The sequence below is a fragment of the Cavia porcellus genome, unplaced genomic scaffold (assembly GCF_034190915.1).
Source record: "Cavia porcellus strain 051 isolate PalLab524CR breed Dunkin Hartley unplaced genomic scaffold, mCavPor4.1 scaffold_13, whole genome shotgun sequence".
Taxonomy (NCBI): Eukaryota; Metazoa; Chordata; class Mammalia; order Rodentia; family Caviidae; genus Cavia; species Cavia porcellus.
The window spans coordinates 44,094,145-44,108,770 of record NW_026947496.1 but is presented as its reverse complement, the minus strand read 5'-3'; the positions used below and the strand labels follow the sequence as shown (position 1 = coordinate 44,108,770).

The 14,626-nt window shown below is 34.1% G+C and overlaps 1 pseudogene; it reads left to right on the top strand.

The window, feature by feature from the left end:
- Positions 1-1,387: 1,387 nt before the first annotated feature.
- LOC111757916 (U6 spliceosomal RNA) lies at positions 1,388-1,485 on the top strand (annotated as a pseudogene).
- The last annotated feature ends 13,141 nt before the right edge of the window (positions 1,486-14,626 follow it).

Sequence of the window (14,626 nt, the reverse complement as noted above, 5' to 3'; positions counted from 1 at the left end):
GTAATTATGTAGAAGTACCAGTTTCCTCCTTTGACCTCTAATTTCTGAGAATAAAACCAAATCATTTAACTACAAGTGAATCTTTGAACAGTTTTTTTTTTCCCCCCCTAAGGGACAGAGAAGAACACCTAGGTCACCCAGAAGTAGGATGAAATCATCAAGATTCATAGAACTAAGCTAGGTTAGGCATGCATCTTCATTACAAATGGAGATTATTATCCAGTATGTTAGGAAATCTTCTCTACTTATCCTAATTCTCAAGATATCATTAAGGTAATATCTGTTTAGTATAAAGAACCACAAAACTAATGTGAACTCACAATGAATATTTCAAGTAAAGTAAAAATAGAATTACAAATGAAAATTGACCATTTATTTTGAGTCTATATAACAGGCACTGTGTTAGTCACACAAGATATTTCTCTTTCTTAAGGACCTGAAATAAGTAATTTTGGGTTCATTTTATAAAATATGATAATAAGGTATAAGTATAAGGTATAAGAAGTATAAGTATCCTCCCCAAACCATGATTTTCAGGGTAACACAACTATAATAGCTTAAGATTCAGGAGCCAAATTCTATTTGGATCAAATACACCTTGATTTTTCTCTATTTGCACTTCTGCCAATTCTAGGACTTCATCAAATCAAGGACCTTTATGGGAAAATATATCATTTTCTTCCCAACATGTCTATTTGTTCCTAACTCTACATGCTAGATGTTTTGACTTCAAAAATATGTCTTGTATTTATTTTAGTTTCCCTCATATTTCTCCATTTTGCAAAATCCTTCTGACGGCGGTGACATTAGCTTTTGCCATTCTTCACAAAGTTATGGCAGTCTCATCATTTAAAGCCAGTGGAATGCCAGAGTCATCAAACAAAATATTTTTGCAATAGAACACCATATAGATCAAGTTGATATGGATGTCTATGTCAATCAGTATCACTTGAGCCCTGCAGCTTACCAAAACAAGCCACACTCTGTGAAATTTATCTTCTTTACCACTCTGTTGAACTACCAATAGCAGATATTTTTATCACTCAAAGTACAACAGTGGTGTTTGCTTCCTGCAAATGAGTCTGATAATCTAACAATGACAATGGTTGTTCATCACCATACCTATGGTGTTCCCTGGAATCCCAGATGCCGTTTCTTGACATGTTGCTAGAGAAATTAAACAGAAAACCTAAAGACAAAAGTCTAATATATTTTGTAAAAAAATCAGTAAGGCTTGTGACTATTTTATGCTAAAATTAAAAATAAATTAAGGCAGTATGATAATAGACTTTAACATAATTGATACTAGAGTTATATCAAACATTAAAATAATAAAGATATACAAAAAACTCATTCAAAATTCATTCAAAAAATTTCATTCATTCATTTGTGGCAGCACAAATTAAAATTGGAAAGATACAGAGATGATTAGTATGACCACTAAGTAAGAATGACATGCAGGTTCGTGAATCATTCCATATTTTTCAAAAATAAGGAATTAAGATTTATCATCTGGGGTTACAAAGTCCTTATAATAAATACAGTCATTATGTATATCTAAAATATGCTGATAAACTTAATTAAAATAAATCAATAAAAGTAAAATAAATATCAATTTTATGTGAATGTTTACAAATGTCATCACAAATAATCTAACAGTTTTTCAAATGAAGAAATGGAGTATCAAATAAAAAACATTTAATAATATACTATACATTAGCTTGAGAAAACACAAAATGTTATTTGAGTTTAAAGGTGGGAGGGACCATATTTGGAGAAATTTATGGAAAAAGTAACCTTTTAAGTTAATTTCAAAGGCTAACTAACATTGCAAAATGAATCACTACAGAGCATATTTTCCAGATAGGAAAAGAACTTAATAAGTCGTGTTCATCAAAAGCTAATTTCAATAATTTATAAAATGTTTTAATTCCTTTTGCCCTCTAGCATGGTTCATCTAAATTAAAAACTCTTTAAGTGTTTTTTATTAAAGTCATAATACCAGAAAGAATTCCAATTCATTATGTATATGGGAAAGAGAGAAATGACCACAACCCCCAAGACGACACTTTCAAATCGAAAGAAAAGTATAAAAACAATGTACTTTCTCTTTAGGATGGGCATGAGTTAACACTGAAAACACTCTAATAGGTTTATAGGTTATACATAGCTACATATGGCCTCTGGTTTTTTGCCTGAGCATATGTATTGAAATGACTGGAAAATTAGGTTAAGCCTCTGCTATTTATCATGAAGAGGAGAACTTAGCAGCACTTTGTCTACTGCACAAGAATCAGTTTTGTTGTCCCTCTATTGTAATAGATCCAAAGAGAAGATTCATATTAATTTGCACTGAAAGTCTCAGAATCAGTCTCCTTTCTGAAAGTGACACATTTAAATAAACCTCATCGTATTTTTAGCTGAAATATTATATTGAGTAAGAAAATTCATGGAAGAGGTTTAAAGAGCAAATAAAAGAAATAGAACATTTTGAAAACATGCTGTGAAAATACTAAACTTTTATATGGACGGGATTTCTAATCAGAATGTTAGAGTACGATTAACCTGATGCTCCATTTAATTTCCACTGTAATGCAGAGGTTCAGGTGGTGATGGACTACAGCTCAGCATGATCTACCCTTAGCATGGGCACAGCAGTAAGGAGAAGGAGCTGATAAATGCATATGACTTTCCTTCCCTCTTTTCTGAAGAATGTCCCATATACCTAGCATTTCAGTCAGATCCTGAGCAGAAGCTTTATCTCCTCTTTTGAGGCCTGAAACTTATTCTAATGCAAACTTCCCCCTCATTCTTGAATATCTGCATTTTCTATTTCCTTACACTATCATGATCGTGGATAATTACAATAATCACAAATGTATTGTCATTACTTTTAACAGGACCCCCCCACCTTTGTTTGTTTGGTATTTTGTTGTTGTTGTTGTTGTTTGTTTGGGAAGTCAAACTCACAACTTCATGCTTGCCAGGTAGGTACTTCCCTGGCCCTAGGACACATTTTTACCATTTAAAACAGCTTACCAGTAGCTCTCATAACCCCTGATAAAACTGTGGGGGACCGGCAGCAGCTGAAAACATAAGAAGTATGAAATATAAATGACCTTTATTTTGAGAATGCTGGGAGAGACACCCCCGATCGCTTAGGGGCAGCATCTCCCCCCAGGGTCAGTCAGTGATCTCTCCGTGGAACACGTGGAATGGGGGCATATAAGCAGCCTAGGTTTGGGGTGGAACCTAAAGGGCCTTAGGGATGCACAGGTAGCCCATTGATACTCTTTTGGCAACAGAGGTAAATTCCTAGGTGTGGGGGAGATGAAGTTTCTTGGTTCCGCCTGAGCCTTTACCATCTACAGTGTCCTGTCTGGGCCAAAACTCTTTCAACCCCAAGTAGCTATTTCCAATCTGTGTCACTTTTTTCTATTCCCCTTGTCTATTATATGTCTTATGATTCTTTTTCAAGGACTTCGAATTTGCTCAGAAAAAATGAGGCCTATTCTTTTAAAGCACATTTTTCTTCTTGAATACTTCTTGAATTGAATACTTGCAATTGAATTCTTATAAAATGAACTCTTTTTCATATAAGTAAAAAACATAGAAAAGAGAAAACAATTGTTTTTCATTTTTCTAACAAATATTTGGAATAGGACTAGGATAAAGATTTGATTAAGTCTTTCCACGTGACCTTGGATATGGAGGAGATTCTTTCTATCAAGAAAAATATGGCTTAAAAGGGGAATCATTCTTCTCCTGGGCACCCAAGTGGCCCAATTATAAGAGTTGCAGAAGCACAGAAGAGAAAAGAACTAAAATTCTAGTGCAGAATGCCATTCACCGATGGAGTGTGGGTGACTTGGAAAACAGTAAAATATTGAGCAGTTTGAAAAAATTATATCCTCTAACAGGTTTCGGCTTTATTATCTCTGAGAAATTCTATCCTTAGTACATAAAATGGTGTATGTATGTGTGTATTGGTGCATGTGTGTATGTGTGTATGTGGGTATGTGTGAGATATTCACGTTTTCGAAACAATTAGATGAAAAGTAATAAATTCTCTACCTTACATCTCCAGAACTTATCAAGCTCACATTCACTTTCAGTTGCATTTGAAACTTTCTACAACATGATGGCCTTTCTTCTTCCTATATCTAATTTTAATGAAGGATCCTTTAAAAAATAGGTCTTCATTGGTAATCACTCCTATGCCTACATCGTGACTGATTACACATAATATTTCTTTATACAGCATACCACCGATATATAGAAGAGATTTTTTAGAGTGATCTTTTCAACTTTTAAAAAAAAATTATTAGTGAATGTTTATAGTCCATAATGATTACTTTTACCTTAAGGGGTTGATACATTTGTGTAACATGGATCTTAATCTCTACATTATGTAGAAAAGTTTGTTTAAAAGTGATGGCATGGATGAGTAACCACCGTAATTATAGGAATGGATGAGTAATAATCGTAATTATAGGAATGAGTAGGGTTTCTTAGAGAAGTGACATTAGAGGTAGTGTTGGAGACACGAGTGTGAATATCAAAACACTCTGCAAAGACATTGGATGCCCAATGTGAGGTTTAGGTAGACTGTTAACTTGACTGGCCCAATAGCTACCTAAGGGGTCTATAAAGACTAGAAATTTGCCCTATAGATGAAGGGTCTCTGTTATGACTACACCTTACTGTGTGGTTAAGAATCATTTGGAACTGGTTTGTGGGAGGAGCTTGGAAAAATATGGGAGCTATCAGCCTTTGAATGCTGAAAACAGAGCCTGATGAGTACTCTTCAAAGCTCAGAGGACCATAATCCTGACAGCGATGAAGACATAAAATGCCAGATTGAGGATATTTCAGTTAGGAACAAAGACTCTATTGGTGATGGTATTAGAAGCCATGTGTGTTATGTCCTAACTGAAAAATTCTGCATTTACCCAAGTCCTGAGACCTCACGGGTGATTAAGATTAAGGGTATTAATTGTTATGGTACAGGAATTTTCAAAGCAATTGAACACTTAGTCTGTGTCATGGATACTGCTGGCTACCTTGGCCATATGTACAGTGGAATCAACAAAAAAACAGAACATGAAAATTTACAGAATTAGATTTTGGCCCAAAAAAGGATCTTTAGAGCTGGAATGAAAGTTGTGTTGAATGCTGAGATCATCACTACTTCTACAGATATAAGAAGAAAGACACTTCACAGCATCTCAGAAATCAGCAAGAAGGTACCACAAGCTCAAGTGTAAAACATTGAGAACCTTTCCTTGGGAGCCGTAATTAAAAGTGGCCTCTAAGCCAATTGTTTCCCTAAGAGTCTCACCAATCAGGGAGTCAGAGACTACTACAATTAGGTTCAAGGGACCTTAGCTACTGCTATTGCTGGCAACAGATTTTTGCATCTTCCATGTGATGTCAGCTTTACTAGAATGCACAGTGCACAGTGGAGGGGTCAGGAAGGCTTCCACTCAGATTTCAGAGAAAGGCCAGGGAACCCAGTCAAGGAGAACCTGAATGAATGTTTCCTGAAACTGCAAATGTAAAGACAAAGGTGCAATGAATATCTAGATGCCAGGAACATAGAACATTTACAAGCAAAACATGCAGCTAAGAGGGAATTCAGCCCAGGAACAAGGAATAGGGTCTGCAAGCAGCAACGCCTCTTGGGTTGGGCTGTCTAAGTCCTCTGGATTCACATTTTACCATCATGTTCCCCAGATTCCAGATATGGAGCTAAAGGACTTAATGTTTGCCCTTCTGGGTTTCAGTTTTGCTTTATACAGTTCTTTTTTGTCCCCTTATTTTTTCTTATGGAAAAATGCCTCTATATCTTGGGATTGTATAACTTGTTGTTTTCTTTTGCTATTCATTTTTTTGCATGAGTGAGGTATGGAGACTGAACCCAGGGCTTTCACACCAAGCTACACTGAGTCACTAAGGTTTCCAGGCTAGGTTTGAACCTGTAATCCTCCTGCCTCAACTTCCTTGAATGGTGAAATTACAGGCCTGAACTACTATAGCTAGAAGTTTTTTGTTGTTTTGGATTGTCTTTTTATTTTTAAACAAGGGTTCTTTTTACAGCTAAGAGTTTCAATTAAGTCTCAAGAGAAACGTTGACATAGATTTTTAGCAATGCTGGATACATTGACTGAGACATTGCAAAAGACATTTTTGTATTGTGGTTTTATGTGGGATAATTGTATTATGTTAGACAGAATTATGAACTTGTGTTTACGTTGAAATGAAGTATGGTTTAAGGTGTGAATGGTGTGAATATCAATTTGACAAAGCATGGGATATAAAATTAAGGTGGATTGTCAACTTGATTGGCTTGAACATTCGTAAAGTATAGTACTGGGCATATGTGAGTGGGTCATGGGGACATAACTTTGTGCTCTATATCTGACCCCTCACCTCTTTCTCTTTGATCCTGTTCTCTGCACTACTTCCTGGCCACCATAAACTAAGAAATTTGTTATGTTAATTCCTTTTACTATGGTGTTTCTGCCTTGAGCAGTCTATCATAGGTTGAATTCTCTATAACCATTTGCCAAACAAACCTCTCCTCTAAACTATGGTTTTTTGGTAACTTTTTCAATCAGTAGTAAAACTGACAAATGCACCAATATATTTCTTTTAAATAAGGGGGAAAATCATGCTTATCACAGAAACATATTTGCTACACAGATACACTTTTGATACATGCTATAATTCCTAAAATAAATTTCCTATTTCCATATATCCTTATGGGTTGGTGAAATAAAGCAAGAATATAGAAGAAGCTTATTACACTTCTGCCTTTCTTTTTCCTTAGGGGAAACAGATCTGCTAATGACTTGAATAGCATTTTCCCAAGACATCATGGGTTAAAATTTAATCACTACTGTGAGATATGAAGTGTTAGAGATTTAATTAACTATGGTTTCTAAACATTACTTCTTTGGGAGGTGATTAGTATTAGGTAAGATGATTAGGGTAAAGTCATCATCACTGAATCTGGGTGGATTTATGAGAAGGAGAGAAATTAAAAGATACAAATGTACCTGTGCACTCTGTCTCTTTCCATTCACTATTGTCTGCCACTAAGATCCAGCACCAGATGCAGCACTGAGAGTTTGCACCTGAAAAACTATGAGCCAAAATATACCTCTTTTCTTTGTAACTTACCTCATTTGTGATATTTTGTTACTAGCAGCAGAAGATGAATGGATAAACACAGGTTCTGTACTATCCTGGACTCTGAAGGGAGCCAAAATACTAAGCTGACCAGCATGCTCTGATCCTGATGGTGATACTATACTTGGTGGGGTGGAGAAAGGAGATACTGTGGGTATAGTTTAGGAGAAATATGAAGTTCAAATCCTTTAATACTCTCCACTAGAAGATAAGCGACAGAGGAGGCATTCTCCAATTCTGTCCACAGATTTGCATTCCTGATGGAAAATGTACCATCCCTCCTATTCCTTGCCATTTGTTAGTTCTTTATTGTACTAATTACTCATAAAAATAATCACGTATTTGCCATGCTGCTTTTCATTTAAATTTAAAGCAGTCACATATATTCAACAAGAAGAACAACAACAAAACTCCAGCAAGAAAAGCAAATCAAATGTAGTTCCATTTCTCCTCTTAATAAAATTTCTATGTGAATCCCCTGAACTAATCATTCTCAAAGCAAAGATAGGAAGATGAGTATCAGGATCAACTGAGAAGCTCTTCTCTTTCCAAACCCACTCTTATAACATGTGTTGCCACAAAGTATAATATGTGTGTTTACAAGTGTGTTGGCACATGTCTGTGTTTGCACACACACATTATATATATATATATATATATATATATATATATATATATATATACATTCAAATTATTTGGATCAGACCAGAGTTTTCACCCAGGTTGAAAACTCAAACATTTCTACCAGTACTTCACACAAATTTAGTTGTCAGTCCAATTCAACTAAACTTATAATTTTTCTTTCAAATTCCTCTTGCTAAAATCAACCAATTGCTACAGTAAGTCTTTATTTGTAATATTTATCATGATTGATGCCCTGAGTTAATCATTCTCTCCACTTGGCTTCTCTTGGGTAGATTCAACACAATCAAGCCTGGGTAGCATAGTTATTAAAATGATAGGTTTGAGGTCGGACAGTAAAATATTGAAGGCTGAACTCAATTCTGACTACATAATTTTGAGTAGTAGCATGACCTTTAGGTTTCTGCTAAAAACTGACAACCTTTATATGTGGTCACTGGAAAAATTTTAAATTAGAATATTTATATAAATGCAATTTCATATTTATGTAAAATAATACATTTTAATAGGTGCTATTTCTCAGAATAGGTTATATTTCACTGTGGTTTAAACATTCTCAGGATCTCAGGAGCTTAACATTACAAAGATGAATTTCTCCACATGCTGCATATCAAATGCATGCGCAAAGAACTTTGCTCTGCTTGGTAGGAAAAAATGATACTGAAGTATGACCTTCTGGCTGCATTATGTTGAATGTGTGCCTCTCTCAAGGAAGGGACAGGGAGGAGTAAGTTGGCATTTTACACATTCAGCCACATTTCAACACCTATTCCTTGCATGGAGACAGACATAGCATTAATCACATAACTTTGTTTAACAGTAAGGCAGCTGGGAAATCCTAACAAACAAGTGTATTACTATTGATCATCACTCTGTTTTCTCAGAAGGCCATTGTGGTCATCAATTTTTTATTTTCTCTTTCCTGTGTAAAATATAAACAAGATCTTTGACTCTTCCCAGAGAGCTTAAAGTCACCAATCATGTTCTGATCATTAAGTGATTTATGGTAGTGTTTGAAAATACATCTGTGCTTAATTCATTTTGGAGAGAACTACTAAAAATTTTAATAAAAAACAATCTTTTGAGGCTAGAGGTTTAGCTCAGCGGCGTAAGTGCCTGCCTTGCAAGCAGGCAGTCATGAGTTCGATCCCCGGTACCGATAAAAAGGACAAAGACAAAAAAAAAAAATCTTTTTCTAATCATATACTTAATTGTAGAACAGATATAAAACAATCTCAATAAATACTCCATGTCACAAAGACATGGAGATGCGTAGATGCAAGGTAGTTACTCTGAAATCCTCCTGGGTAGACATTTTTAATGTTCTTGGGTTTGTCTCTTAATTCTAGTTCTGAAGAGATATCCCTTGTTCACTATCTCCACGACTTTTATTGCAGCCGGGTGGTGAGCCTGAATACAATATAAGGGAGAAAAAGAAGCTTGTTATTTATCCCCTACTTTTGCAATTCTTACTTTTGCTGTCTTTTACCACCTTGAATGGCTGCCTTTTTGCCACACCAGTCCTGCAGTGGAGCCACCTGATTATTTACTAAAACCTCCACAAACTGTAAGCTAATAAACCCTTCCTTCCTTAATTTTGGCTGTGTTGGCTCAGCAATGAGAGAAAAGTAGCCAAGAATGAATTGGATCAAGGTATGGGTGAAGTGGGAAGGAGAGAAAGGAAAGGGGATGAAAATAAAGAAATAAAAAATGTATTATATAGATGTATCAATTTCCCACAAGGGATTGTAAACATTATGCATTATATTGTCAAGCATCTCTTTTTCTTGCTTCTGAACAGAAATATTGGTGTAGCAATATTATTAGTAGCAAAATACTTTGAAGAGAAATTCGGAAACCTGCTTAATAGAAATTTCAGTTGAGAGGCTGGGGATTTAGCTCAGCGGCATAAGCGTCTGCCTTGCAAGCAGGCAGTCATGAGTTCAATCCCCGGTACCGATAAAAAGGAAAAAGACAAAAAAAAAAAAAAAAAAAAAAAAAAAAAAAGAAAGAAATTTCAGTTGAGTGTAAACTGAGAACTGCTGTATCCACGTATGTGATGAAGGGCATTTTTAAGTCACATGGATCAGCTACCTCCCAAACTAGCCTAGCTCAGCACTGAGAAGTTCAATTCAACCCGTCATTTCTCCCATCATCAGAGGAATGAATTGTAATGTGTTCCTGCCTGCTTGACCTTCAAGCTTTTCAGTATGTTCTCCATGAGAGATTCTGTCTTACTTCTGAGTATTAAAATACCGGATCCTAGGATAACTGATAAAAAAGAGAAAGAAAACATTTTTTAATGGCCAGAGATATTGAACATTTATTCACATATTTATTTTATGTTTATACTTCTTCTGAAAAGTATATACTTATTCCAGATGCTCACTTTTGTATTGCTTCTTTAAATGTTTTGGGGAAGACTGAGTTTTTGAGTTCTTTATATATTTGTCCTTTGTCTGAGAAAAACTAACAAATAAATCTCCCACTGTGTGGATTGTCTTTTCACTCTTTTGAGGAATTTTTGCTATACAAAAACTATTTTCTAACAAGATGATATTCCAACTATTGATTATTTATACTAGTTTCTTTGGAACTGGGATTTTGTTCATAAAGTCTTTCCTACAGTTTTTTTTTCCCAAAAGGCCTACCAAATCTTTCTTACAGAAGACTTAGTGTTTGTGTTTTAATATTTAGATTTGTGATTCAATTTTATTTTAGTTTAGTGCATGCTGAAAGCATGTGGAAAGACAGCTTTTTGCAACACCCATAATTAAAAAGTTTAGTTTTCTAAATCAGGAAAGTTTTTGGCCCCTCTGTCAAAAATAAGATGGTTCAGTGTGTGTGGAGTTGTTTGTGCATCTTCTAATTTGTTGCTCTGATATTGAAATCTGGATTTTTTTTTGTTTTGCCAGTGCCATGCTGTTTTAAACATATTAGCCTTTTCATATAATTTCATGTCAGGAATTGTGATGCCCTCTGCCTTGTCTTTGTAACTCAGCATTGATTTTACTATTCTTGGTCACTTCAGGCTCCAAAAGAATATTAGGAATGTTTCTGTAGTTATGTGATGTATATTATATGCATTTGGATAAGGTTTACTTTAAATCTGTTTAACAATTTTAGAAATGTGGCCATTTTCACTATATTGGTTCTCTCTATTTTTAGAAAGACCCATTGTCTGCTATTCCTTTCTATTTCATTTTGTAGACCATTATAGTTTTCAATGTAAAGTTCTTTTACTTTCATGTGATATTGATTCCTAGATATTTCATTTATTTTATGCTTTTGTGAATGGTTTGGTTTCCTTAATTTCTCTCTTGGTGAGATGGCTATTTGTGTACAGAAATAATACTGATTTCTGAGATTAGACTTCATATCCACCTATGCTACTGAATTTTATTATTAAATCTAGAATTTTTGGTGGAACTTTTCAGGATTTATGTAGAGTAACATGTTATCTGAAAATAATAATTTATCTTCTTCCTTTCCTATTTTTATTCCTCTTATTTCTTCCTCTTATCTAATTTCTCTGGCTAATATTTCAGAACTATATTGAACAGACATGTTCAATATAGAAATTTTAGTCTTATTCCTGATTTTAGAGTGACGGTTTCCAGGTTTTGATCATTTAGTATGATACTGGTTTGTCACTGTTTTTCAGGTTGAAATAAAGATACCTAATCGAATTTTTTGTAGTGTTTTTATCAAGAATGGGTATTGGACTTCATCAAATGATTTTCTGCATCTATTGATATGATCATGTGATTATTGTCTTTGGTTATGTTAATATGGTATATTACATTTATTTGTGTATGCTTTACCATCCCTGCATCCCTGTGATGAGTCCTACTTGATCATAGTGTATACTCTTGATCATTATGCTGTATTCTGTTTGCCAGTATCTTATTGAGGTTTTTGAATTTATATTCATTAAGGATATTGACTTGTAGTTTTCTTTTTTGTTTGGGTTCTTTTCTGGTTTGGGAATCAGAGTAACACTTGCTACAAAGAATGATTTTGGAAGTACTGTTTCCCTTTCAGTTTCCCCAGTGTTTCAGCATTAGTGGCATTAGTGTGTTATTTGAATTTCTTGTACATTTAGCAGTAAATTCATTAGAACTTGGACTTTTCTTTGTTGGTATAATTTTAATGATATCTTCCATTTCATTATTTGTTATTGGGTTATTTAGAACATTTATATCTTTTTAACTCAGCTTTGATAATTCATATGGATTCAGGAATCTGTCCAATTACTGTGTATTTTCCATTCTTTGAGTACAGGTTCTCAAAGTAGGCATTGATGATCTCCTGAAGTTATGCAGGATCTGTTATGATTTAACACTTTCCTTTTATAATTGCATGAGTGTCAATGTTTTCTTTCCTTTCTTGATGTGTTTGCCTAGTGGTTTGTCAATTTTATTTAACTGTACAAAGAGTCACCTCTTCCATTCATTGATTATTTGTGTTGTTTCCTTAGTCTGGATTGAATTAATTTCTGCTCTGATTTTATAATTCCTTTCCTTGAATGTTTATGGGCTTGACTTGTTATTTTTTTGCTACAAGACTGAGGTTCAACATTATGTTGTTTATTTGAACATTCCCTGTTTTCCTGATATGGGAATTCACCTGATCATTGGACAAATGCACATTTAAATGCAGTAAGATTTCATTTTACTCCAGAAACAATGGTCATTATCAATAAATCAAGCAACAAGAATGCTGGGATGACTGTGGAGAAAAAGAAACCTGTGCATTCAGGTTGGGAATGTGGACTGGTCCCCCCACTGTGGAAATCATTGTGAAGATTCCTCAAAACTCTATAACTTGAAGTTCTATTTGATCCAGTTATTCTCCTTTATGTTATTTTCCCAATAGTGTTAAAAACTTCAGACTATTGCAATGTATGCACACCCATGTTTATAGTAGCATGGTTTGTAATAACTAAGTCTTGGAAACAGCCAAAATAACTTTCAACCAATGAATAAAAACATTTTGCTTTTTAATACAATGGAGTACTACTCTGCCACAAATAAGGATCAATTTGAGATATTTCTAGGTAAATGTATGCACAACGAGAGCTTACTCTTAAGTATAAGAAATTAGACACACATGTTCAAATATTACATGGCTTCTCTGGTATGAGAAAATAAATGTGCAAATAAGGATCAAAATGCATAATAAACATTATAAAATAGGAAGAAAATACTCAAATGGAAAGGGAAGCTAGGGAGATAGGTAGGAAGAAGGAAGGAAAGGAACAGGAGAAAAGAGGACTAGAAGGAAAACGAAAAAAAAGCTTTGGAAAATAAGGAGAGGAGGGTTAAAGAGAGCAAAGGGGAATAAGGGAAAAAAGAAAAATCAAGATAAATCATGTACAGGCACAAATTCTCTATGATGTATACGATCATGATGTATATCTCAAATGTACCAAAAACTAGTTAATTCACAAAAAGGAAAACATATCTTACAGGTAATACTTTGTGATAATAATAAGAATTGCCTTTTTAGCGGGGATAAAGTGAAGGGACATAATTCCAGCAACCTGGTTTGTCCTCCGTATAGTCAGTTTTTATTTTGCCTCATTCTCGACAACAGCAGGGCTTGATTGCAGGACAGTTACCAACCATGAAAGGTGATGAGACTAGAGGAGAACTGATGCTTTTATTGTAGGAGAGAAAGGAAGAAGAAAAAGAGGGCATACATTTTATATATTATACCTTCAATTTTTGGTTTTTCCTCTAGGAAGATAATAGCACATTCTCTTAGATGCTAACTACTACTTGACCTCATGTCTGACATTGCTCAGCAATGAAGTTCTTTCTCTGTTTAAACCACTTCATAATGGGCAAGGAGCTATTTCTTCACTTGTGCAAACAGCAACAGCAGTGACAAAAAGCTGAATGCAACATAAGAAGAAAACCATTGATATAATGAAAATATATTTAAAGTATAACACTCAACCCAAAATACCTGGATAACTATGAATTGCTTAGCAAATAATGAAAAGATACAACAACTAAAAATGAAGGAAAAAAATCTTAAAACTGGAAGTTCAAGTATGAGATAGAAAGTATAAAAAAGACACAAGCAGAAATACTATAGTTGACAGAAAGAAGAAATGGTTTGATAAATTTACCAGAGGAGTTCAAAAGCAGAACTCATCAAGAAGTAGAAACAATCAGTGAATTTAAAGACTATTTGAGACAATTCAGTCAGAAGAGCACAACAAAACAAGGCCAAAATTGAAAAAAGTAAGAAAAGCTCAAAAGATTTATGAAATATCAAGGGAAGAAATGATGATTACAGATTTCAGAAAGGAGAAATTTCTAGTGAGGACAGTGAAGCAGTATGAATAATATTGAAATAGAAATTTTATTCATAGAGAAAATAAATATTTATAGAAAATGCTAAGAAAGTCATCAAGAGTGAGATTCATATGTTTGCACAATTAAAAATCAATATAAAATTAATCTCAGTACTGGTAGTAAAGAATTTGAAACTAAAATTAAAATCATATATCCATTTGTGTCAAAATAAACAACATTTATGGCTAAATTGGAGGTAAATGAGTTTTATTGTGAATACTGAGCAGTATTGATAACAGGAATTGTAAAGCACATTAATAGGTTCTGAAACATACTATGTTCAGTACTAAATCACACAGTACCATTAAAATGTCATTTTTCTATAAATTCATGTATGTCCTATTTCAACAAAAATTTTATAGAACGTATCATAACAATTGAAAAATGATTTTCAAATGAAAATGTAAAAATAACTTTGAAAA